The sequence below is a fragment of the Schistocerca americana genome, unplaced genomic scaffold, assembly GCF_021461395.2.
Source record: "Schistocerca americana isolate TAMUIC-IGC-003095 unplaced genomic scaffold, iqSchAmer2.1 HiC_scaffold_311, whole genome shotgun sequence".
NCBI classification, from domain to species: Eukaryota; Metazoa; Arthropoda; class Insecta; order Orthoptera; family Acrididae; genus Schistocerca; species Schistocerca americana.
In genome coordinates, this window is record NW_025726029.1 from 94,003 (window position 1) to 114,976 (window position 20,974).

At 50.9% G+C, this 20,974-nt stretch overlaps 27 non-coding genes across 27 annotated transcripts; all 27 read left to right on the forward strand.

Moving 5' to 3' along the window:
• The first annotated feature begins 319 nt into the window (after positions 1–319).
• Trnaa-ugc lies at positions 320–392 on the forward strand. Its single transcript has one exon. It is a non-coding gene; the product is annotated as a tRNA-Ala (tRNA).
• Positions 393–808: 416 nt separating this feature from the next.
• Positions 809–881, forward strand: Trnaa-agc. Its single transcript has one exon. It is a non-coding gene; the product is annotated as a tRNA-Ala (tRNA).
• Positions 882–1,894: 1,013 nt separating this feature from the next.
• Trnaa-ugc lies at positions 1,895–1,967 on the forward strand. Its single transcript has one exon. It is a non-coding gene; the product is annotated as a tRNA-Ala (tRNA).
• A 405-nt stretch (positions 1,968–2,372) lies between these two features.
• Trnaa-agc lies at positions 2,373–2,445 on the forward strand. Its single transcript has one exon. It is a non-coding gene; the product is annotated as a tRNA-Ala (tRNA).
• A 1,013-nt stretch (positions 2,446–3,458) lies between these two features.
• Trnaa-ugc lies at positions 3,459–3,531 on the forward strand. Its single transcript has one exon. It is a non-coding gene; the product is annotated as a tRNA-Ala (tRNA).
• A 416-nt stretch (positions 3,532–3,947) lies between these two features.
• Trnaa-agc lies at positions 3,948–4,020 on the forward strand. Its single transcript has one exon. It is a non-coding gene; the product is annotated as a tRNA-Ala (tRNA).
• A 1,013-nt stretch (positions 4,021–5,033) lies between these two features.
• Trnaa-ugc lies at positions 5,034–5,106 on the forward strand. The gene has a single exon. It is a non-coding gene; the product is annotated as a tRNA-Ala (tRNA).
• Positions 5,107–5,522: 416 nt separating this feature from the next.
• Positions 5,523–5,595, forward strand: Trnaa-agc. Its single transcript has one exon. It is a non-coding gene; the product is annotated as a tRNA-Ala (tRNA).
• A 1,002-nt stretch (positions 5,596–6,597) lies between these two features.
• Positions 6,598–6,670, forward strand: Trnaa-ugc. The gene has a single exon. It is a non-coding gene; the product is annotated as a tRNA-Ala (tRNA).
• Positions 6,671–7,086: 416 nt separating this feature from the next.
• Trnaa-agc lies at positions 7,087–7,159 on the forward strand. The gene has a single exon. It is a non-coding gene; the product is annotated as a tRNA-Ala (tRNA).
• Positions 7,160–8,172: 1,013 nt separating this feature from the next.
• Positions 8,173–8,245, forward strand: Trnaa-ugc. Its single transcript has one exon. It is a non-coding gene; the product is annotated as a tRNA-Ala (tRNA).
• A 405-nt stretch (positions 8,246–8,650) lies between these two features.
• Trnaa-agc lies at positions 8,651–8,723 on the forward strand. Its single transcript has one exon. It is a non-coding gene; the product is annotated as a tRNA-Ala (tRNA).
• A 1,013-nt stretch (positions 8,724–9,736) lies between these two features.
• On the forward strand, positions 9,737–9,809 carry Trnaa-ugc. The gene has a single exon. It is a non-coding gene; the product is annotated as a tRNA-Ala (tRNA).
• Positions 9,810–10,225: 416 nt separating this feature from the next.
• Trnaa-agc lies at positions 10,226–10,298 on the forward strand. Its single transcript has one exon. It is a non-coding gene; the product is annotated as a tRNA-Ala (tRNA).
• Positions 10,299–11,311: 1,013 nt separating this feature from the next.
• On the forward strand, positions 11,312–11,384 carry Trnaa-ugc. The gene has a single exon. It is a non-coding gene; the product is annotated as a tRNA-Ala (tRNA).
• Positions 11,385–11,800: 416 nt separating this feature from the next.
• Positions 11,801–11,873, forward strand: Trnaa-agc. Its single transcript has one exon. It is a non-coding gene; the product is annotated as a tRNA-Ala (tRNA).
• Positions 11,874–12,886: 1,013 nt separating this feature from the next.
• Positions 12,887–12,959, forward strand: Trnaa-ugc. The gene has a single exon. It is a non-coding gene; the product is annotated as a tRNA-Ala (tRNA).
• Positions 12,960–13,364: 405 nt separating this feature from the next.
• Trnaa-agc lies at positions 13,365–13,437 on the forward strand. The gene has a single exon. It is a non-coding gene; the product is annotated as a tRNA-Ala (tRNA).
• Positions 13,438–14,450: 1,013 nt separating this feature from the next.
• Positions 14,451–14,523, forward strand: Trnaa-ugc. Its single transcript has one exon. It is a non-coding gene; the product is annotated as a tRNA-Ala (tRNA).
• A 416-nt stretch (positions 14,524–14,939) lies between these two features.
• Positions 14,940–15,012, forward strand: Trnaa-agc. The gene has a single exon. It is a non-coding gene; the product is annotated as a tRNA-Ala (tRNA).
• A 1,002-nt stretch (positions 15,013–16,014) lies between these two features.
• On the forward strand, positions 16,015–16,087 carry Trnaa-ugc. The gene has a single exon. It is a non-coding gene; the product is annotated as a tRNA-Ala (tRNA).
• A 416-nt stretch (positions 16,088–16,503) lies between these two features.
• Positions 16,504–16,576, forward strand: Trnaa-agc. The gene has a single exon. It is a non-coding gene; the product is annotated as a tRNA-Ala (tRNA).
• A 1,002-nt stretch (positions 16,577–17,578) lies between these two features.
• Trnaa-ugc lies at positions 17,579–17,651 on the forward strand. Its single transcript has one exon. It is a non-coding gene; the product is annotated as a tRNA-Ala (tRNA).
• A 416-nt stretch (positions 17,652–18,067) lies between these two features.
• On the forward strand, positions 18,068–18,140 carry Trnaa-agc. Its single transcript has one exon. It is a non-coding gene; the product is annotated as a tRNA-Ala (tRNA).
• A 1,012-nt stretch (positions 18,141–19,152) lies between these two features.
• Positions 19,153–19,225, forward strand: Trnaa-ugc. Its single transcript has one exon. It is a non-coding gene; the product is annotated as a tRNA-Ala (tRNA).
• A 416-nt stretch (positions 19,226–19,641) lies between these two features.
• Positions 19,642–19,714, forward strand: Trnaa-agc. Its single transcript has one exon. It is a non-coding gene; the product is annotated as a tRNA-Ala (tRNA).
• A 1,002-nt stretch (positions 19,715–20,716) lies between these two features.
• Positions 20,717–20,789, forward strand: Trnaa-ugc. Its single transcript has one exon. It is a non-coding gene; the product is annotated as a tRNA-Ala (tRNA).
• The last annotated feature ends 185 nt before the right edge of the window (positions 20,790–20,974 follow it).

Here is a 20,974-nt window from a genome sequence, read left to right on the forward strand (position 1 = left end):
GTGCGAAGCAGTGAGTTGGCATGAACAGTCGAGTGCACAATGGGTCTTCAGATGTGCTTGTTACCTCAGGTGCTGTGTGATTGTCGACATGGAGTGAAAACGGAGCAACTTGTGACTGTCCCTTCAATTTAAGACGTTAAAAACGGACGGAATTTGCAGTCGTAATACCAGAGCATCGAAACTACTTGGAACTCTTGCGTATGTGAACGTGTCCGCGCCTTTGTACTCTGGTCCCTTCACCCCTGCAAACCAACCAACCATCGCGTCCGTGCACATAAGAGTAGCAAAGAACGGAGATCAGCGCAGCTTGCTTGTGCTTGGGGGCGTAGCTCAGTTGGTAGAGCGTTCGCTTTGCATGTGAAAGGTCCCGGGTTCAAGCCCCCGCGCCTCCATGTTTTGTGGTCAGTGCGTGGTAAGTGTTGGTCGCGGCGAGCCTAAAGGCACGCAAGATGTTGCAAAGCCAGCGTCACAGACTCGTATACTGACGTAAGGAGAGCAAGACGTAAATGTGAGGACCGGCTGTTGTCGAGGTGTCATCGAGTGCAAATCTGCCTTAGGTATAACGGCCTAACCTCAATGAAGTCTAGAGAGTGGACAACACGTTCGTCTACCTCAGAGCGTTGGCCGAACGCTATTTTCGACGTCGTGCGTGCCACTTTGATTTTGGCCAACTACGATTCGATACAGAATGCAGGAAACCTGAAAGACACCCTCACGGACACATTGAGAGTAGTGTTTGTCAGCGGAATAATGGGAGTGCAAGGGTCTGTGTCATTGATATGGCTGTATGTAGCGCAGTTCGTCAGCAGGGGGCGTAGCTCAGATGGTAGAGCGCTCGCTTAGCATGCGAGAGGTACTGGGATCGATACCCAGCGCCTCCAGAATTTTTAACACACCAACATGCGCACACTGCCATGCAAGTGGAATAATACACAGCCAGAAAATGTGTCAAGGCAGATACGAGCCAACGATTAGCAGCCACAATTGGCAAGCGTGCTGTAATGCGCACGAAGCACCCTCCTCCCACCACTACACTTAATTAAGAAACAGTACAAGTGTTCCCATAAGATTCTCAAACCTATGTCGCAAAGATCAGCCTTGCGCCGAATTCACAAAAATCCCACTGCACATTCCAATTCTTGACGTGCAGTCGGCTGCTACTGGTGTTGCTAGTTGTGACTGCTGATGACAGATGCCGTAGCAATCAATTCATGGAGTGAGTTGTATGTTTTGCGATACTCTGTCTCTGACAAGCAAGCAGAGGTGGCATAGGCGCGAACACAGGAAGCTTGCAGCCCCTCGCTGCCTGCAGACACCGAACAGCCACACTAGGAGGGCGGCCTAAGTCGTAGGCGAAATGTGCTCATTCGCTTGTGTGCGACGTCAAGCTCTAAATAAGGCTGTCACTAGCGTGAGCGTTGCGTGAGCGTCGTGTAAAGTCGGAAAAGTCATCTGCGTGGGTGAGTGCCATGTTTGGGGAGCGTTTCGTAGTTTGCGCAGTGCAATGGAGACGCGGAAAGTTGTTGTGGGCCAGTCTTTTGCAGTTGGACGACAAGAGTGGTACACAGTAGTAAAGTGCGAGGCAGTGAGTTGGCATGAACAGTCGAGTGCACAATGGGTCTTCAGATGTGCTTGTTACCTCAGGTGCTGTGTGATTGTCGACATGGAGTGAAAACGGAGCAACTTGTGACTGTCCCTTCAATTTAAGACGTTAAAAACGGACGGAATTTGCAGTCGTAATACCAGAGCATCGAAACTACTTGGAACTCTTGCGTATGTGAACGTGTCCGCGCCTTTGTACTCTGGTCCCTTCACCCCTGCAAACCAACCAACCATCGTGTCCGTGCACATAAGAGTAGCAAAGAACGGAGAACAGCGCAGCTTGGTTGTGCTTGGGGGCGTAGCTCAGTTGGTAGAGCGTTCGCTTTGCATGTGAAAGGTCCCGGGTTCAAGCCCCGGCGCCTCCATGTTTTGTGGTGAGTGTTGGTCGCGGCGAGCCTAAAGGCACGCAAGATGTTGCAAAGCCAGCGTCACAGACTCGTATACTGACGTAAGGAGAGCAAGACGTAAATGTGAGGACCGGCTGTTGTCGAGGTGTCATCGAGTGCAAATCTGCCTTAGGTATAACGGCCTAACCTCAATGAAGTCTAGAGAGTGGACAACACGTTCGTCTACCCCAGAGCGTTGGCCGAACGCTATTTTCGACGTCGTGCGTGCCACTTTGATTTTGGCCAACTACGATTCGATACAGAATGCAGGAAACCTGAAAGACACCCTCACGGACACATTGAGAGTAGTGTTTGTCAGCGGAATAATGGGAGTGCAAGGGTCTGTGTCATTGATATGGCTGTATGTAGCGCAGTTCGTCAGCAGGGGGCGTAGCTCAGATGGTAGAGCGCTCGCTTAGCATGCGAGAGGTACTGGGATCGATACCCAGCGCCTCCAGAATTTTTAACACACCAACATGCGCACACTGCCATGCAAGTGGAATAATTCACAGCCAGAAAATGTGTCAAGGCAGATACGAGCCAACGATTAGCAGCCACAATTGGCAAGCGTGCTGTAATGCGCACGAAGCACCCTCCTCCCACCACTACACTTAATTTAGAAACAGTACAAGTGTTCCCATAAGATTCTCAAACCTATGTCGCAAAGATCAGCCTTGCGCCGAATTCACAAAAATCCCACTGCACATTCCAATTCTTGACGTGCAGTCGGCTGCTACTGGTGTTGCTAGTTGTGACTGCTGATGACAGATGCCGTAGCAATCAATTCATGGAGTGAGTTGTATGTTTTGCGATACTCTGTCTCTGACAAGCAAGCAGAGGTGACATAGGCGCGAACACAGGAAGCTTGCAGCCCCTCGCTGCCTGCAGACACCGAACAGCCACACTAGGAGGGCGGCCTAAGTCGTAGGCGAAATGTGCTCATTCGCTTGTGTGCGACGTCAAGCTCTAAATAAGGCTGTCACTAGCGTGAGCGTTGCGTGAGCGTCGTGTAAAGTCGGAAAAGTCGTCTGCGTGGGTGAGTGCCATGTTTGGGGAGCGTTTCGTAGTTTGCGCAGTGCAATGGAGACGCGGAAAGTTGTTGTGGCCCAGTCTTTTGCAGTTGGACGACAAGAGTGGTACACAGTAGTAAAGTGCGAAGCAGTGAGTTGGCATGAACAGTCGAGTGCACAATGGGTCTTCAGATGTGCTTGTTACCTCAGGTGCTGTGTGATTGTCGACATGGAGTGAAAACGGAGCAACTTGTGTCTGTCCCTTCAATTTAAGACGTTAAAAACGGACGGAATTTGCAGTCGTAATACCAGAGCATCGAAACTACTTGGAACTCTTGCGTATGTGAACGTGTCCGCGCCTTTGTACTCTGGTCCCTTCACCCCTGCAAACCAACCAACCATCGCGTCCGTGCACATAAGAGTAGCAAAGAACGGAGATCAGCGCAGCTTGCTTGTGCTTGGGGGCGTAGCTCAGTTGGTAGAGCGTTCGCTTTGCATGTGAAAGGTCCCGGGTTCAAGCCCCGGCGCCTCCATGTTTTGTGGTCAGTGCGTGGTAAGTGTTGGTCGCGGCGAGCCTAAAGGCACGCAAGATGTTGCAAAGCCAGCGTCACAGACTCGTATACTGACGTAAGGAGAGCAAGACGTAAATGTGAGGACCGGCTGTTGTCGAGGTGTCATCGAGTGCAAATCTGCCTTAGGTATAACGGCCTAACCTCAATGAAGTCTAGAGAGTGGACAACACGTTCGTCTACCTCAGAGCGTTGGCCGAACGCTATTTTCGACGTCGTGCGTGCCACTTTGATTTTGGCCAACTACGATTCGATACAGAATGCAGGAAACCTGAAAGACACCCTCACGGACACATTGAGAGTAGTGTTTGTCAGCGGAATAATGGGAGTGCAAGGGTCTGTGTCATTGATATGGCTGTATGTAGCGCAGTTCGTCAGCAGGGGGCGTAGCTCAGATGGTAGAGCGCTCGCTTAGCATGCGAGAGGTACTGGGATCGATACCCAGCGCCTCCAGAATTTTTAACACACCAACATGCGCACACTGCCATGCAAGTGGAATAATACACAGCCAGAAAATGTGTCAAGGCAGATACGAGCCAACGATTAGCAGCCACAATTGGCAAGCGTGCTGTAATGCGCACGAAGCACCCTCCTCCCACCACTACACTTAATTAAGAAACAGTACAAGTGTTCCCATAAGATTCTCAAACCTATGTCGCAAAGATCAGCCTTGCGCCGAATTCACAAAAATCCCACTGCACATTCCAATTCTTGACGTGCAGTCGGCTGCTACTGGTGTTGCTAGTTGTGACTGCTGATGACAGATGCCGTAGCAATCAATTCATGGAGTGAGTTGTATGTTTTGCGATACTCTGTCTCTGACAAGCAAGCAGAGGTGACATAGGCGCGAACACAGGAAGCTTGCAGCCCCTCGCTGCCTGCAGACACCGAACAGCCACACTAGGAGGGCGGCCTAAGTCGTAGGCGAAATGTGCTCATTCGCTTGTGTGCGACGTCAAGCTCTAAATAAGGCTGTCACTAGCGTGAGCGTTGCGTGAGCGTCGTGTAAAGTCGGAAAAGTCGTCTGCGTGGGTGAGTGCCATGTTTGGGGAGCGTTTCGTAGTTTGCGCAGTGCAATGGAGACGCGGAAAGTTGTTGTGGCCCAGTCTTTTGCAGTTGGACGACAAGAGTGGTACACAGTAGTAAAGTGCGAAGCAGTGAGTTGGCATGAACAGTCGAGTGCACAATGGGTCTTCAGATGTGCTTGTTACCTCAGGTGCTGTGTGATTGTCGACATGGAGTGAAAACGGAGCAACTTGTGACTGTCCCTTCAATTTAAGACGTTAAAAACGGACGGAATTTGCAGTCGTAATACCAGAGCATCGAAACTACTTGGAACTCTTGCGTATGTGAACGTGTCCGCGCCTTTGTACTCTGGTCCCTTCACCCCTGCAAACCAACCAACCATCGCGTCCGTGCACATAAGAGTAGCAAAGAACGGAGATCAGCGCAGCTTGCTTGTGCTTGGGGGCGTAGCTCAGTTGGTAGAGCGTTCGCTTTGCATGTGAAAGGTCCCGGGTTCAAGCCCCGGCGCCTCCATGTTTTGTGGTCAGTGCGTGGTAAGTGTTGGTCGCGGCGAGCCTAAAGGCACGCAAGATGTTGCAAAGCCAGCGTCACAGACTCGTATACTGACGTAAGGAGAGCAAGACGTAAATGTGAGGACCGGCTGTTGTCGAGGTGTCATCGAGTGCAAATCTGCCTTAGGTATAACGGCCTAACCTCAATGAAGTCTAGAGAGTGGACAACACGTTCGTCTACCTCAGAGCGTTGGCCGAACGCTATTTTCGACGTCGTGCGTGCCACTTTGATTTTGGCCAACTACGATTCGATACAGAATGCAGGAAACCTGAAAGACACCCTCACGGACACATTGAGAGTAGTGTTTGTCAGCGGAATAATGGGAGTGCAAGGGTCTGTGTCATTGATATGGCTGTATGTAGCGCAGTTCGTCAGCAGGGGGCGTAGCTCAGATGGTAGAGCGCTCGCTTAGCATGCGAGAGGTACTGGGATCGATACCCAGCGCCTCCAGAATTTTTAACACACCAACATGCGCACACTGCCATGCAAGTGGAATAATTCACAGCCAGAAAATGTGTCAAGGCAGATACGAGCCAACGATTAGCAGCCACAATTGGCAAGCGTGCTGTAATGCGCACGAAGCACCCTCCTCCCACCACTACACTTAATTTAGAAACAGTACAAGTGTTCCCATAAGATTCTCAAACCTATGTCGCAAAGATCAGCCTTGCGCCGAATTCACAAAAATCCCACTGCACATTCCAATTCTTGACGTGCAGTCGGCTGCTACTGGTGTTGCTAGTTGTGACTGCTGATGACAGATGCCGTAGCAATCAATTCATGGAGTGAGTTGTATGTTTTGCGATACTCTGTCTCTGACAAGCAAGCAGAGGTGACATAGGCGCGAACACAGGAAGCTTGCAGCCCCTCGCTGCCTGCAGACACCGAACAGCCACACTAGGAGGGCGGCCTAAGTCGTAGGCGAAATGTGCTCATTCGCTTGTGTGCGACGTCAAGCTCTAAATAAGGCTGTCACTAGCGTGAGCGTCGTGTAAAGTCGGAAAAGTCGTCTGCGTGGGTGAGTGCCATGTTTGGGGAGCGTTTCGTAGTTTGCGCAGTGCAATGGAGACGCGGAAAGTTGTTGTGGCCCAGTCTTTTGCAGTTGGACGACAAGAGTGGTACACAGTAGTAAAGTGCGAAGCAGTGAGTTGGCATGAACAGTCGAGTGCACAATGGGTCTTCAGATGTGCTTGTTACCTCAGGTGCTGTGTGATTGTCGACATGGAGTGAAAACGGAGCAACTTGTGACTGTCCCTTCAATTTAAGACGTTAAAAACGGACGGAATTTGCAGTCGTAATACCAGAGCATCGAAACTACTTGGAACTCTTGCGTATGTGAACGTGTCCGCGCCTTTGTACTCTGGTCCCTTCACCCCTGCAAACCAACCAACCATCGCGTCCGTGCACATAAGAGTAGCAAAGAACGGAGATCAGCGCAGCTTGCTTGTGCTTGGGGGCGTAGCTCAGTTGGTAGAGCGTTCGCTTTGCATGTGAAAGGTCCCGGGTTCAAGCCCCGGCGCCTCCATGTTTTGTGGTCAGTGCGTGGTAAGTGTTGGTCGCGGCGAGCCTAAAGGCACGCAAGATGTTGCAAAGCCAGCGTCACAGACTCGTATACTGACGTAAGGAGAGCAAGACGTAAATGTGAGGACCGGCTGTTGTCGAGGTGTCATCGAGTGCAAATCTGCCTTAGGTATAACGGCCTAACCTCAATGAAGTCTAGAGAGTGGACAACACGTTCGTCTACCTCAGAGCGTTGGCCGAACGCTATTTTCGACGTCGTGCGTGCCACTTTGATTTTGGCCAACTACGATTCGATACAGAATGCAGGAAACCTGAAAGACACCCTCACGGACACATTGAGAGTAGTGTTTGTCAGCGGAATAATGGGAGTGCAAGGGTCTGTGTCATTGATATGGCTGTATGTAGCGCAGTTCGTCAGCAGGGGGCGTAGCTCAGATGGTAGAGCGCTCGCTTAGCATGCGAGAGGTACTGGGATCGATACCCAGCGCCTCCAGAATTTTTAACACACCAACATGCGCACACTGCCATGCAAGTGGAATAATACACAGCCAGAAAATGTGTCAAGGCAGATACGAGCCAACGATTAGCAGCCACAATTGGCAAGCGTGCTGTAATGCGCACGAAGCACCCTCCTCCCACCACTACACTTAATTAAGAAACAGTACAAGTGTTCCCATAAGATTCTCAAACCTATGTCGCAAAGATCAGCCTTGCGCCGAATTCACAAAAATCCCACTGCACATTCCAATTCTTGACGTGCAGTCGGCTGCTACTGGTGTTGCTAGTTGTGACTGCTGATGACAGATGCCGTAGCAATCAATTCATGGAGTGAGTTGTATGTTTTGCGATACTCTGTCTCTGACAAGCAAGCAGAGGTGACATAGGCGCGAACACAGGAAGCTTGCAGCCCCTCGCTGCCTGCAGACACCGAACAGCCACACTAGGAGGGCGGCCTAAGTCGTAGGCGAAATGTGCTCATTCGCTTGTGTGCGACGTCAAGCTCTAAATAAGGCTGTCACTAGCGTGAGCGTTGCGTGAGCGTCGTGTAAAGTCGGAAAAGTCGTCTGCGTGGGTGAGTGCCATGTTTGGGGAGCGTTTCGTAGTTTGCGCAGTGCAATGGAGACGCGGAAAGTTGTTGTGGGCCAGTCTTTTGCAGTTGGACGACAAGAGTGGTACACAGTAGTAAAGTGCGAGGCAGTGAGTTGGCATGAACAGTCGAGTGCACAATGGGTCTTCAGATGTGCTTGTTACCTCAGGTGCTGTGTGATTGTCGACATGGAGTGAAAACGGAGCAACTTGTGACTGTCCCTTCAATTTAAGACGTTAAAAACGGACGGAATTTGCAGTCGTAATACCAGAGCATCGAAACTACTTGGAACTCTTGCGTATGTGAACGTGTCCGCGCCTTTGTACTCTGGTCCCTTCACCCCTGCAAACCAACCAACCATCGCGTCCGTGCACATAAGAGTAGCAAAGAACGGAGATCAGCGCAGCTTGCTTGTGCTTGGGGGCGTAGCTCAGTTGGTAGAGCGTTCGCTTTGCATGTGAAAGGTCCCGGGTTCAAGCCCCGGCGCCTCCATGTTTTGTGGTAAGTGTTGGTCGCGGCGAGCCTAAAGGCACGCAAGATGTTGCAAAGCCAGCGTCACAGACTCGTATACTGACGTAAGGAGAGCAAGACGTAAATGTGAGGACCGGCTGTTGTCGAGGTGTCATCGAGTGCAAATCTGCCTTAGGTATAACGGCCTAACCTCAATGAAGTCTAGAGAGTGGACAACACGTTCGTCTACCCCAGAGCGTTGGCCGAACGCTATTTTCGACGTCGTGCGTGCCACTTTGATTTTGGCCAACTACGATTCGATACAGAATGCAGGAAACCTGAAAGACACCCTCACGGACACATTGAGAGTAGTGTTTGTCAGCGGAATAATGGGAGTGCAAGGGTCTGTGTCATTGATATGGCTGTATGTAGCGCAGTTCGTCAGCAGGGGGCGTAGCTCAGATGGTAGAGCGCTCGCTTAGCATGCGAGAGGTACTGGGATCGATACCCAGCGCCTCCAGAATTTTTAACACACCAACATGCGCACACTGCCATGCAAGTGGAATAATTCACAGCCAGAAAATGTGTCAAGGCAGATACGAGCCAACGATTAGCAGCCACAATTGGCAAGCGTGCTGTAATGCGCACGAAGCACCCTCCTCCCACCACTACACTTAATTTAGAAACAGTACAAGTGTTCCCATAAGATTCTCAAACCTATGTCGCAAAGATCAGCCTTGCGCCGAATTCACAAAAATCCCACTGCACATTCCAATTCTTGACGTGCAGTCGGCTGCTACTGGTGTTGCTAGTTGTGACTGCTGATGACAGATGCCGTAGCAATCAATTCATGGAGTGAGTTGTATGTTTTGCGATACTCTGTCTCTGACAAGCAAGCAGAGGTGACATAGGCGCGAACACAGGAAGCTTGCAGCCCCTCGCTGCCTGCAGACACCGAACAGCCACACTAGGAGGGCGGCCTAAGTCGTAGGCGAAATGTGCTCATTCGCTTGTGTGCGACGTCAAGCTCTAAATAAGGCTGTCACTAGCGTGAGCGTTGCGTGAGCGTCGTGTAAAGTCGGAAAAGTCGTCTGCGTGGGTGAGTGCCATGTTTGGGGAGCGTTTCGTAGTTTGCGCAGTGCAATGGAGACGCGGAAAGTTGTTGTGGCCCAGTCTTTTGCAGTTGGACGACAAGAGTGGTACACAGTAGTAAAGTGCGAAGCAGTGAGTTGGCATGAACAGTCGAGTGCACAATGGGTCTTCAGATGTGCTTGTTACCTCAGGTGCTGTGTGATTGTCGACATGGAGTGAAAACGGAGCAACTTGTGACTGTCCCTTCAATTTAAGACGTTAAAAACGGACGGAATTTGCAGTCGTAATACCAGAGCATCGAAACTACTTGGAACTCTTGCGTATGTGAACGTGTCCGCGCCTTTGTACTCTGGTCCCTTCACCCCTGCAAACCAACCAACCATCGCGTCCGTGCACATAAGAGTAGCAAAGAACGGAGATCAGCGCAGCTTGCTTGTGCTTGGGGGCGTAGCTCAGTTGGTAGAGCGTTCGCTTTGCATGTGAAAGGTCCCGGGTTCAAGCCCCGGCGCCTCCATGTTTTGTGGTCAGTGCGTGGTAAGTGTTGGTCGCGGCGAGCCTAAAGGCACGCAAGATGTTGCAAAGCCAGCGTCACAGACTCGTATACTGACGTAAGGAGAGCAAGACGTAAATGTGAGGACCGGCTGTTGTCGAGGTGTCATCGAGTGCAAATCTGCCTTAGGTATAACGGCCTAACCTCAATGAAGTCTAGAGAGTGGACAACACGTTCGTCTACCTCAGAGCGTTGGCCGAACGCTATTTTCGACGTCGTGCGTGCCACTTTGATTTTGGCCAACTACGATTCGATACAGAATGCAGGAAACCTGAAAGACACCCTCACGGACACATTGAGAGTAGTGTTTGTCAGCGGAATAATGGGAGTGCAAGGGTCTGTGTCATTGATATGGCTGTATGTAGCGCAGTTCGTCAGCAGGGGGCGTAGCTCAGATGGTAGAGCGCTCGCTTAGCATGCGAGAGGTACTGGGATCGATACCCAGCGCCTCCAGAATTTTTAACACACCAACATGCGCACACTGCCATGCAAGTGGAATAATACACAGCCAGAAAATGTGTCAAGGCAGATACGAGCCAACGATTAGCAGCCACAATTGGCAAGCGTGCTGTAATGCGCACGAAGCACCCTCCTCCCACCACTACACTTAATTAAGAAACAGTACAAGTGTTCCCATAAGATTCTCAAACCTATGTCGCAAAGATCAGCCTTGCGCCGAATTCACAAAAATCCCACTGCACATTCCAATTCTTGACGTGCAGTCGGCTGCTACTGGTGTTGCTAGTTGTGACTGCTGATGACAGATGCCGTAGCAATCAATTCATGGAGTGAGTTGTATGTTTTGCGATACTCTGTCTCTGACAAGCAAGCAGAGGTGACATAGGCGCGAACACAGGAAGCTTGCAGCCCCTCGCTGCCTGCAGACACCGAACAGCCACACTAGGAGGGCGGCCTAAGTCGTAGGCGAAATGTGCTCATTCGCTTGTGTGCGACGTCAAGCTCTAAATAAGGCTGTCACTAGCGTGAGCGTTGCGTGAGCGTCGTGTAAAGTCGGAAAAGTCGTCTGCGTGGGTGAGTGCCATGTTTGGGGAGCGTTTCGTAGTTTGCGCAGTGCAATGGAGACGCGGAAAGTTGTTGTGGCCCAGTCTTTTGCAGTTGGACGACAAGAGTGGTACACAGTAGTAAAGTGCGAAGCAGTGAGTTGGCATGAACAGTCGAGTGCACAATGGGTCTTCAGATGTGCTTGTTACCTCAGGTGCTGTGTGATTGTCGACATGGAGTGAAAACGGAGCAACTTGTGACTGTCCCTTCAATTTAAGACGTTAAAAACGGACGGAATTTGCAGTCGTAATACCAGAGCATCGAAACTACTTGGAACTCTTGCGTATGTGAACGTGTCCGCGCCTTTGTACTCTGGTCCCTTCACCCCTGCAAACCAACCAACCATCGCGTCCGTGCACATAAGAGTAGCAAAGAACGGAGATCAGCGCAGCTTGCTTGTGCTTGGGGGCGTAGCTCAGTTGGTAGAGCGTTCGCTTTGCATGTGAAAGGTCCCGGGTTCAAGCCCCGGCGCCTCCATGTTTTGTGGTCAGTGCGTGGTAAGTGTTGGTCGCGGCGAGCCTAAAGGCACGCAAGATGTTGCAAAGCCAGCGTCACAGACTCGTATACTGACGTAAGGAGAGCAAGACGTAAATGTGAGGACCGGCTGTTGTCGAGGTGTCATCGAGTGCAAATCTGCCTTAGGTATAACGGCCTAACCTCAATGAAGTCTAGAGAGTGGACAACACGTTCGTCTACCTCAGAGCGTTGGCCGAACGCTATTTTCGACGTCGTGCGTGCCACTTTGATTTTGGCCAACTACGATTCGATACAGAATGCAGGAAACCTGAAAGACACCCTCACGGACACATTGAGAGTAGTGTTTGTCAGCGGAATAATGGGAGTGCAAGGGTCTGTGTCATTGATATGGCTGTATGTAGCGCAGTTCGTCAGCAGGGGGCGTAGCTCAGATGGTAGAGCGCTCGCTTAGCATGCGAGAGGTACTGGGATCGATACCCAGCGCCTCCAGAATTTTTAACACACCAACATGCGCACACTGCCATGCAAGTGGAATAATACACAGCCAGAAAATGTGTCAAGGCAGATACGAGCCAACGATTAGCAGCCACAATTGGCAAGCGTGCTGTAATGCGCACGAAGCACCCTCCTCCCACCACTACACTTAATTAAGAAACAGTACAAGTGTTCCCATAAGATTCTCAAACCTATGTCGCAAAGATCAGCCTTGCGCCGAATTCACAAAAATCCCACTGCACATTCCAATTCTTGACGTGCAGTCGGCTGCTACTGGTGTTGCTAGTTGTGACTGCTGATGACAGATGCCGTAGCAATCAATTCATGGAGTGAGTTGTATGTTTTGCGATACTCTGTCTCTGACAAGCAAGCAGAGGTGACATAGGCGCGAACACAGGAAGCTTGCAGCCCCTCGCTGCCTGCAGACACCGAACAGCCACACTAGGAGGGCGGCCTAAGTCGTAGGCGAAATGTGCTCATTCGCTTGTGTGCGACGTCAAGCTCTAAATAAGGCTGTCACTAGCGTGAGCGTTGCGTGAGCGTCGTGTAAAGTCGGAAAAGTCGTCTGCGTGGGTGAGTGCCATGTTTGGGGAGCGTTTCGTAGTTTGCGCAGTGCAATGGAGACGCGGAAAGTTGTTGTGGGCCAGTCTTTTGCAGTTGGACGACAAGAGTGGTACACAGTAGTAAAGTGCGAGGCAGTGAGTTGGCATGAACAGTCGAGTGCACAATGGGTCTTCAGATGTGCTTGTTACCTCAGGTGCTGTGTGATTGTCGACATGGAGTGAAAACGGAGCAACTTGTGACTGTCCCTTCAATTTAAGACGTTAAAAACGGACGGAATTTGCAGTCGTAATACCAGAGCATCGAAACTACTTGGAACTCTTGCGTATGTGAACGTGTCCGCGCCTTTGTACTCTGGTCCCTTCACCCCTGCAAACCAACCAACCATCGTGTCCGTGCACATAAGAGTAGTAAAGAACGGAGAACAGCGCAGCTTGGTTGTGCTTGGGGGCGTAGCTCAGTTGGTAGAGCGTTCGCTTTGCATGTGAAAGGTCCCGGGTTCAAGCCCCGGCGCCTCCATGTTTTGTGGTAAGTGTTGGTCGCGGCGAGCCTAAAGGCACGCAAGATGTTGCAAAGCCAGCGTCACAGACTCGTATACTGACGTAAGGAGAGCAAGACGTAAATGTGAGGACCGGCTGTTGTCGAGGTGTCATCGAGTGCAAATCTGCCTTAGGTATAACGGCCTAACCTCAATGAAGTCTAGAGAGTGGACAACACGTTCGTCTACCCCAGAGCGTTGGCCGAACGCTATTTTCGACGTCGTGCGTGCCACTTTGATTTTGGCCAACTACGATTCGATACAGAATGCAGGAAACCTGAAAGACACCCTCACGGACACATTGAGAGTAGTGTTTGTCAGCGGAATAATGGGAGTGCAAGGGTCTGTGTCATTGATATGGCTGTATGTAGCGCAGTTCGTCAGCAGGGGGCGTAGCTCAGATGGTAGAGCGCTCGCTTAGCATGCGAGAGGTACTGGGATCGATACCCAGCGCCTCCAGAATTTTTAACACACCAACATGCGCACACTGCCATGCAAGTGGAATAATTCACAGCCAGAAAATGTGTCAAGGCAGATACGAGCCAACGATTAGCAGCCACAATTGGCAAGCGTGCTGTAATGCGCACGAAGCACCCTCCTCCCACCACTACACTTAATTTAGAAACAGTACAAGTGTTCCCATAAGATTCTCAAACCTATGTCGCAAAGATCAGCCTTGCGCCGAATTCACAAAAATCCCACTGCACATTCCAATTCTTGACGTGCAGTCGGCTGCTACTGGTGTTGCTAGTTGTGACTGCTGATGACAGATGCCGTAGCAATCAATTCATGGAGTGAGTTGTATGTTTTGCGATACTCTGTCTCTGACAAGCAAGCAGAGGTGACATAGGCGCGAACACAGGAAGCTTGCAGCCCCTCGCTGCCTGCAGACACCGAACAGCCACACTAGGAGGGCGGCCTAAGTCGTAGGCGAAATGTGCTCATTCGCTTGTGTGCGACGTCAAGCTCTAAATAAGGCTGTCACTAGCGTGAGCGTTGCGTGAGCGTCGTGTAAAGTCGGAAAAGTCGTCTGCGTGGGTGAGTGCCATGTTTGGGGAGCGTTTCGTAGTTTGCGCAGTGCAATGGAGACGCGGAAAGTTGTTGTGGCCCAGTCTTTTGCAGTTGGACGACAAGAGTGGTACACAGTAGTAAAGTGCGAAGCAGTGAGTTGGCATGAACAGTCGAGTGCACAATGGGTCTTCAGATGTGCTTGTTACCTCAGGTGCTGTGTGATTGTCGACATGGAGTGAAAACGGAGCAACTTGTGTCTGTCCCTTCAATTTAAGACGTTAAAAACGGACGGAATTTGCAGTCGTAATACCAGAGCATCGAAACTACTTGGAACTCTTGCGTATGTGAACGTGTCCGCGCCTTTGTACTCTGGTCCCTTCACCCCTGCAAACCAACCAACCATCGCGTCCGTGCACATAAGAGTAGCAAAGAACGGAGATCAGCGCAGCTTGCTTGTGCTTGGGGGCGTAGCTCAGTTGGTAGAGCGTTCGCTTTGCATGTGAAAGGTCCCGGGTTCAAGCCCCGGCGCCTCCATGTTTTGTGGTCAGTGCGTGGTAAGTGTTGGTCGCGGCGAGCCTAAAGGCACGCAAGATGTTGCAAAGCCAGCGTCACAGACTCGTATACTGACGTAAGGAGAGCAAGACGTAAATGTGAGGACCGGCTGTTGTCGAGGTGTCATCGAGTGCAAATCTGCCTTAGGTATAACGGCCTAACCTCAATGAAGTCTAGAGAGTGGACAACACGTTCGTCTACCTCAGAGCGTTGGCCGAACGCTATTTTCGACGTCGTGCGTGCCACTTTGATTTTGGCCAACTACGATTCGATACAGAATGCAGGAAACCTGAAAGACACCCTCACGGACACATTGAGAGTAGTGTTTGTCAGCGGAATAATGGGAGTGCAAGGGTCTGTGTCATTGATATGGCTGTATGTAGCGCAGTTCGTCAGCAGGGGGCGTAGCTCAGATGGTAGAGCGCTCGCTTAGCATGCGAGAGGTACTGGGATCGATACCCAGCGCCTCCAGAATTTTTAACACACCAACATGCGCACACTGCCATGCAAGTGGAATAATTCACAGCCAGAAAATGTGTCAAGGCAGATACGAGCCAACGATTAGCAGCCACAATTGGCAAGCGTGCTGTAATGCGCACGAAGCACCCTCCTCCCACCACTACACTTAATTTAGAAACAGTACAAGTGTTCCCATGAGATTCTCAAACCTATGTCGCAAAGATCAGCCTTGCGCCGAATTCACAAAAATCCCACTGCACATTCCAATTCTTGACGTGCAGTCGGCTGCTACTGGTGTTGCTAGTTGTGACTGCTGATGACAGATGCCGTAGCAATCAATTCATGGAGTGAGTTGTATGTTTTGCGATACTCTGTCTCTGACAAGCAAGCAGAGGTGACATAGGCGCGAACACAGGAAGCTTGCAGCCCCTCGCTGCCTGCAGACACCGAACAGCCACACTAGGAGGGCGGCCTAAGTCGTAGGCGAAATGTGCTCATTCGCTTGTGTGCGACGTCAAGCTCTAAATAAGGCTGTCACTAGCGTGAGCGTCGTGTAAAGTCGGAAAAGTCGTCTGCGTGGGTGAGTGCCATGTTTGGGGAGCGTTTCGTAGTTTGCGCAGTGCAATGGAGACGCGGAAAGTTGTTGTGGCCCAGTCTTTTGCAGTTGGACGACAAGAGTGGTACACAGTAGTAAAGTGCGAAGCAGTGAGTTGGCATGAACAGTCGAGTGCACAATGGGTCTTCAGATGTGCTTGTTACCTCAGGTGCTGTGTGATTGTCGACATGGAGTGAAAACGGAGCAACTTGTGACTGTCCCTTCAATTTAAGACGTTAAAAACGGACGGAATTTGCAGTCGTAATACCAGAGCATCGAAACTACTTGGAACTCTTGCGTATGTGAACGTGTCCGCGCCTTTGTACTCTGGTCCCTTCACCCCTGCAAACCAACCAACCATCGCGTCCGTGCACATAAGAGTAGCAAAGAACGGAGATCAGCGCAGCTTGCTTGTGCTTGGGGGCGTAGCTCAGTTGGTAGAGCGTTCGCTTTGCATGTGAAAGGTCCCGGGTTCAAGCCCCGGCGCCTCCATGTTTTGTGGTCAGTGCGTGGTAAGTGTTGGTCGCGGCGAGCCTAAAGGCACGCAAGATGTTGCAAAGCCAGCGTCACAGACTCGTATACTGACGTAAGGAGAGCAAGACGTAAATGTGAGGACCGGCTGTTGTCGAGGTGTCATCGAGTGCAAATCTGCCTTAGGTATAACGGCCTAACCTCAATGAAGTCTAGAGAGTGGACAACACGTTCGTCTACCTCAGAGCGTTGGCCGAACGCTATTTTCGACGTCGTGCGTGCCACTTTGATTTTGGCCAACTACGATTCGATACAGAATGCAGGAAACCTGAAAGACACCCTCACGGACACATTGAGAGTAGTGTTTGTCAGCGGAATAATGGGAGTGCAAGGGTCTGTGTCATTGATATGGCTGTATGTAGCGCAGTTCGTCAGCAGGGGGCGTAGCTCAGATGGTAGAGCGCTCGCTTAGCATGCGAGAGGTACTGGGATCGATACCCAGCGCCTCCAGAATTTTTAACACACCAACATGCGCACACTGCCATGCAAGTGGAATAATTCACAGCCAGAAAATGTGTCAAGGCAGATACGAGCCAACGATTAGCAGCCACAATTGGCAAGCGTGCTGTAATGCGCACGAAGCACCCTCCTCCCACCACTACACTTAATTTAGAAACAGTACAAGTGTTCCCATAAGATTCTCAAACCTATGTCGCAAAGATCAGCCTTGCGCCGAATTCACAAAAATCCCACTGCACATTCCAATTCTTGACGTGCAGTCGGCTGCTACTGGTGTTGCTAGTTGTGACTGCTGATGACAGATGCCGTAGCAATCAATTCATGGAGTGAGTTGTATGTTTTGCGATACTCTGTCTCTGACAAGCAAGCAGAGGTGACATAGGCGCGAACACAGGAAGCTTGCAGCCCCTCGCTGCCTGCAGACACCGAACAGCCACACTAGGAGGGCGGCCTAAGTCGTAGGCGAAATGTGCTCATTCGCTTGTGTGCGACGTCAAGCTCTAAATAAGGCTGTCACTAGCGTGAGCGTCGTGTAAAGTCGGAAAAGTCGTCTGCGTGGGTGAGTGCCATGTTTGGGGAGCGTTTCGTAGTTTGCGCAGTGCAATGGAGACGCGGAAAGTTGTTGTGGCCCAGTCTTTTGCAGTTGGACGACAAGAGTGGTACACAGTAGTAAAGTGCGAAGCAGTGAGTTGGCATGAACAGTCGAGTGCACAATGGGTCTTCAGATGTGCTTGTTACCTCAGGTGCTGTGTGATTGTCGACATGGAGTGAAAACGGAGCAACTTGTGACTGTCCCTTCAATTTAAGACGTTAAAAACGGACGGAATTTGCAGTCGTAATACCAGAGCATCGAAACTACTTGGAACTCTTGCGTATGTGAACGTGTCCGCGCCTTTGTACTCTGGTCCCTTCACCCCTGCAAACCAACCAACCATCGCGTCCGTGCACATAAGAGTAGCAAAGAACGGAGATCAGCGCAGCTTGCTTGTGCTTGGGGGCGTAGCTCAGTTGGTAGAGCGTTCGCTTTGCATGTGAAAGGTCCCGGGTTCAAGCCCCGGCGCCTCCATGTTTTGTGGTCAGTGCGTGGTAAGTGTTGGTCGCGGCGAGCCTAAAGGCACGCAAGATGTTGCAAAGCCAGCGTCACAGACTCGTATACTGACGTAAGGAGAGCAAGACGTAAATGTGAGGACCGGCTGTTGTCGAGGTGTCATCGAGTGCAAATCTGCCTTAGGTATAACGGCCTAACCTCAATGAAGTCTAGAGAGTGGACAACACGTTCGTCTACCTCAGAGCGTTGGCCGAACGCTATTTTCGACGTCGTGCGTGCCACTTTGATTTTGGCCAACTACGATTCGATACAGAATGCAGGAAACCTGAAAGACACCCTCACGGACACATTGAGAGTAGTGTTTGTCAGCGGAATAATGGGAGTGCAAGGGTCTGTGTCATTGATATGGCTGTATGTAGCGCAGTTCGTCAGCAGGGGGCGTAGCTCAGATGGTAGAGCGCTCACTTAGCATGCGAGAGGTGCTGGGATCGATACCCAGCGCCTCCAGAATTTTTAACACACCAACATGCGCACACTGCCATGCAAGTGGAATAATACACAGCCAGAAAATGTGTCAAGGCAGATACGAGCCAACGATTAGCAGCCACAATTGGCAAGCGTGCTGTAATGCGCACGAAGCACCCTCCTCCCACCACTACACTTAATTTAGAAACAGTACAAGTGTTCCCATAAGATTCTCAAACCTATGTCGCAAAGATCAGCCTTGCGCCGAATTCACAAAAATCCCACTGCACATTCCAATTCTTGACGTGCAGTCGGCTGCTACTGGTGTTGCTAGTTGTGACTGCTGATGACAGATGCCGTAGCAATCAATTCATGGAGTGAGTTGTATGTTTTGCGATACTCTGTCTCTGACAAGCAAGCAGAGGTGACATAGGCGCGAACACAGGAAGCTTGCAGCCCCTCGCTGCCTGCAGACACCGAACAGCCACAGTAGGAGGGCGGCCTAAGTCGTAGGCAAAATGTGCTCATTCGCTTGTGTGCGACGTCAAGCTCTAAATAAGGCTGTCACTAGCGTGAGCGTTGCGTGAGCGTCGTGTAAAGTCGAAAAGTCGTCTGCGTGGGTGAGTGCCATGTTTGGGGAGCGTTTCGTAGTTTGCGCAGTGCAATGGAGACGCGGAAAGTTGTTGTGGCCCAGTCTTTTGCAGTTGGACGACAAGAGTGGTACACAGTAGTAAAGTGCGAAGCAGTGAGTTGGCATGAACAGTCGAGTGCACAATGGGTCTTCAGATGTGCTTGTTACCTCAGGTGCTGTGTGATTGTCGACATGGAGTGAAAACGGAGCAACTTGTGACTGTCCCTTCAATTTAAGACGTTAAAAACGGACGGAATTTGCAGTCGTAATACCAGAGCATCGAAACTACTTGGAACTCTTGCGTATGTGAACGTGTCCGCGCCTTTGTACTCTGGTCCCTTCACCCCTGCAAACCAACCAACCATCGCGTCCGTGCACATAAGAGTAGCAAAGAACGGAGATCAGCGCAGCTTGCTTGTGCTTGGGGGCGTAGCTCAGTTGGTAGAGCGTTCGCTTTGCATGTGAAAGGTCCCGGGTTCAAGCCCCGGCGCCTCCATGTTTTGTGGTCAGTGCGTGGTAAGTGTTGGTCGCGGCGAGCCTAAAGGCACGCAAGATGTTGCAAAGCCAGCGTCACAGACTCGTATACTGACGTAAGGAGAGCAAGACGTAAATGTGAGGACCGGCTGTTGTCGAGGTGTCATCGAGTGCAAATCTGCCTTAGGTATAACGGCCTAACCTCAATGAAGTCTAGAGAGTGGACAACACGTTCGTCTACCTCAGAGCGTTGGCCGAACGCTATTTTCGACGTCGTGCGTGCCACTTTGATTTTGGCCAACTACGATTCGATACAGAATGCAGGAAACCTGAAAGACACCCTCACGGACACATTGAGAGTAGTGTTTGTCAGCGGAATAATGGGAGTGCAAGGGTCTGTGTCATTGATATGGCTGTATGTAGCGCAGTTCGTCAGCAGGGGGCGTAGCTCAGATGGTAGAGCGCTCGCTTAGCATGCGAGAGGTACTGGGATCGATACCCAGCGCCTCCAGAATTTTTAACACACCAACATGCGCACACTGCCATGCAAGTGGAATAATTCACAGCCAGAAAATGTGTCAAGGCAGATACGAGCCAACGATTAGCAGCCACAATTGGCAAGCGTGCTGTAATGCGCACGAAGCACCCTCCTCCCACCACTACACTTAATTTAGAAACAGTACAAGTGTTCCCATAAGATTCTCAAACCTATGTCGCAAAGATCAGCCTTGCGCCGAATTCACAAAAATCCCACTGCACATTCCAATTCTTGACGTGCAGTCGGCTGCTACTGGTGTTGCTAGTTGTGACTGCTGATGACAGATGCCGTAGCAATCAATTCATGGAGTGAGTTGTATGTTTTGCGATACTCTGTCTCTGACAAGCAAGCAGAGGTGACATAGGCGCGAACACAGGAAGCTTGCAGCCCCTCGCTGCCTGCAGACACCGAACAGCCACACTAGGAGGGCGGCCTAAGTCGTAGGCGAAATGTGCTCATTCGCTTGTGTGCGACGTCAAGCTCTAAATAAGGCTGTCACTAGCGTGAGCGTCGTGTAAAGTCGGAAAAGTCGTCTGCGTGGGTGAGTGCCATGTTTGGGGAGCGTTTCGTAGTTTGCGCAGTGCAATGGAGACGCGGAAAGTTGTTGTGGCCCAGTCTTTTGCAGTTGGACGACAAGAGTGGTACACAGTAGTAAAGTGCGAAGCAGTGAGTTGGCATGAACAGTCGAGTGCACAATGGGTCTTCAGATGTGCTTGTTACCTCAGGTGCTGTGTGATTGTCGACATGGAGTGAAAACGGAGCAACTTGTGACTGTCCCTTCAATTTAAGACGTTAAAAACGGACGGAATTTGCAGTCGTAATACCAGAGCATCGAAACTACTTGGAACTCTTGCGTATGTGAACGTGTCCGCGCCTTTGTACTCTGGTCCCTTCACCCCTGCAAACCAACCAACCATCGCGTCCGTGCACATAAGAGTAGCAAAGAACGGAGATCAGCGCAGCTTGCTTGTGCTTGGGGGCGTAGCTCAGTTGGTAGAGCGTTCGCTTTGCATGTGAAAGGTCCCGGGTTCAAGCCCCGGCGCCTCCATGTTTTGTGGTCAGTGCGTGGTAAGTGTTGGTCGCGGCGAGCCTAAAGGCACGCAAGATGTTGCAAAGCCAGCGTCACAGACTCGTATACTGACGTAAGGAGAGCAAGACGTAAATGTGAGGACCGGCTGTTGTCGAGGTGTCATCGAGTGCAAATCTGCCTTAGGTATAACGGCCTAACCTCAA